Consider the following 3,357-nt stretch of genomic DNA (forward strand, 5'->3'; position numbering starts at 1 on the left):
ACCATCATCGCTGCCTCCAAAAGCAACATAAAGTATAGCAAATGTGTCAGAATCTGGAGAAGAATAAAAAGATGAGTAAACCAATCCCTCCTCACTTCCCCAATCACTTCTGGATCTCTCGATCCAGAAAAAAACACTCATTCATAAATATGGTGAGATAAAGATATTAATTCCTACTGGAAATAATATTTGTAACAATTGCTTTGTATGAAAACCTTTGCAGATACTATGCCGAATTCCATACCTTGAGTCTTTACAACAATCCTATGAAGTAGGTTCTCTCATGACGTCCTTTTTGCAGATGAAGAAACTGAGTCTTAGAATAATCAACTTAGTCAAGATCAGTAAGTATAGAAATGGGACTTGATTTTTTGGAAGAATTAGAAGCTGAGTTGAGTTTCAAAGCATGGGTAAGACTTTGACATGAATATCTGGGTAGAAAAAGAAGAAAAGTGAGAAGACATTGTCAGGGAGGCAGGAAGAAGACCAGGACAGAGCGGTGTCCCAGCAGCCAAGACAAGGTGGTGCTTCAAAGTGAGAACTAGCAGAGTGTCGATCGCAGCACATACAACAAATTAGATAAGGACTGAACTTGCCATTGAATTTGGCAATCAGGAGATCAGAGCTGACCTTGGCAAGAGCCAAGTAAATGGAATGGTTGGGGTGGAAGCCAGATTGTAGTGGCCAAAACAGGAATGAGAGTCAGGGGCCACGAGAAGAGACATGCCTTTAGGCCACTTGGTGGAGGTGGCCTAAGTGGATGGGGAGCAGAATCAAGGGGGGGTTTCTTTGGGATGAAAGAACCTTGTGTTTTTCACAGGTAAAGAGGCAGGAGCCAGTGAAGCGGGAGAGGTTGAGGAGGCAAGAGAAGGGAATGGTGACGATGGAGGGGGCTTGCCTTAGAAAGAAAGAGGAACATATACACAAAATGCCCTGCACCTTGGCAGCGGTCTCCTTCCCATATCCTCTGCAGAGACAGTCAAAGAAAACAAATGCAGTTTTGTATTTTTGCTTTTTAAAAAATGGCAAGACAAAAAAAAAAAAAAAAACTCACTTACAGGGTGTCCACTCTGTGCCAGGCTTTGTTCTAGGTAATTTGATGCTTATTAGATAACTGAAATGTGTCAGATGCTTAGCTGGCTACAAGAGGTGAGATGCCAGCTGGGTGACATCTGGTCCCAGTTCTGTGAGGCTGGAGTTCAGGACATCAAAATGCTTGTTCTGAAGGGCCCTGATGGAGCAGGCAACCCACTGCCATCTGCCCACTGAGAGGCCCAGGATGGCAGAGAGGATGACTCAGTCCCTGGCACTCCGCACTGCTTCCCTTCCTCTGCCAGCAGCTTCTAAGTTAGGGGCCCTAATCCCAAAACATTCTCTTCTTTCACCTTGTAGAGGGAAATAAAATACCCTCACATGTTAACAACTTGCTCATTCATTGACTAACAGTTATTAAGCATCTATTAGAGGTCGCTGGTGGTTCAGTGGTAGAATTCTTGCCTTCCACACGGGAGACCCGGCTCAATTCCGAACCAGTGTACCTCAGCACAGCACCACCTGCCTGTCAGTGGAAGTGGGTGTGTTTCTATGATGCTGAATAGGTTTCAGTGGAGCTTTCAGACTAAGACAGACTAGGAAGAAAGGCCTGGCAATCTACTTCTGAAAATCAGACAATGAAAACCCTATGAATCACAACAGCCCGATCCCATATGCATGGGGTTGTCAAGAGTCAGGGGAAACTCGACGGCAGCCAACAATACCAACAACAATATGCCAGGCTGTATCAGTATACGTCTGCTGCATAACAATCCACCTTCGAAACAGCAAACATTAATTACTTGTCACCAGTCTGCACGCCCAGGAAAAAATCAAGGATTCCAATGAAGCTACAGTGGTGGTACACAGATGAAGTGGCTAGTTCTATGTGGAGAGCTCAGGGAAATTTCCCAAAACAGAAGCTCTTGATGGAGGTCTCAGATATGGGGTAGAAGTTTATCACACAAAGAGGGAAAGAAGGACATTTGAAGAAAAGGAAATGGTGTGTAAAATGCAGAGCAATGTGAAACAGCACGAAGAGTTTGGGCAACTGCCCAGAAACTAAGGTGACTGGAGCCGGGGTGAGGTGGGAGCCAGAGGAGATCACAGGAGAGGTTGGAAAAGTCAGATCTTGATGGATGGAACCCATACTAAAGCATCTGAATTTATCTCACCAGCAACGGGGAGTTTATGAAGGTTTTTAAGCAAGGGAGTTACCTGATCAAATTTTGTTTTAAAAAGATTGTTCTGGCAATTAATGTGGAGAGGTTGGCTTTGGAACCTGTGTACAGAGAAGGAGGGAGTTAGTGAGGGAGCTGATTAGGATGTGGCAAGCAAAGGGCTGAAGAGGCCTAAAAAAGGGCTGAAGAGGCCCAAACAACGCAAAGATGATGGAGATGGAGAGAGGAGAAATGCTTGTCAGTTATTCTGCAGCACGACTGCCAGTTGAACACAGAGAGAGGGGACCGGGGACAATTCCCAGGTTTGGGCCCTAGCTGGTGGGTGGACAGGAGTGGCATTCATCTGGATGGAGGATACAAGAAGAGAAAAGCAGGGTCTGAATTAGCAATGATGAATTCGTGGTGCTTCCAGAACATCTTGACGTGGCTGTTGTGTGGGTGGTTAGATACGCTGGTCTGGGGCTCAGAAAGAAAGTTCCAGGCGGTATAGGTCAGTTGGCAAGCTGCCAGCGTGTATAGTGTTTCCGGGATATTAAAAAGAATAGAGAGCTTAATCGTGGATCTTTCAATCTGGAAAAAGAAGAAGCAAGGTAATTTCTTTGTTAAAAAGAATAATTATTTTCAAATTCTTTTCTCTCCCAAAGAAGAAATTGTCCAACGTTTTGTTTCAAAACCAAACACAAAGAGGGAAGCAATCCTGCTGTCGACAGGAATGGAATGGGTAATTCATGAGGCTCTGGAAAATACGGCTACAGTTTTGCCAGTCATTTCCTTCACTGTGTAAACAGCACCTAAGCTGTTTCCCCTTTCAAAAAAGATACTTTGCTTTACTTATACCTAGGGACAGAACAACGTACACAGTCGCCAAGCTCTTTCTGAGTAAGACTATGATTTTTAAGAAGTCTTCGGATATTACATTAATAGTGTCCTACCTTCATTACTTTGATGCTAAAGATGGGTTCGGAACATGTTAACCACCCCAAAACCAAACCTGTTGCCATGGAGCCGATTCAGACTCATAAGGACCTAAAAGACAGAACTAGCCCCACAGGGTTTTCAGGGCTCTTTAATCTTTACAGAAGCCGACTGCACACCACCCCCCCCCCCCCGCCCCCCGTGAAGCTGGTGGGTTCAAACCACCAAC

The sequence above is a fragment of the Loxodonta africana genome, chromosome 2 (genome assembly GCF_030014295.1).
Source record: "Loxodonta africana isolate mLoxAfr1 chromosome 2, mLoxAfr1.hap2, whole genome shotgun sequence".
Lineage (NCBI taxonomy): Eukaryota > Metazoa > Chordata > Mammalia > Proboscidea > Elephantidae > Loxodonta > Loxodonta africana.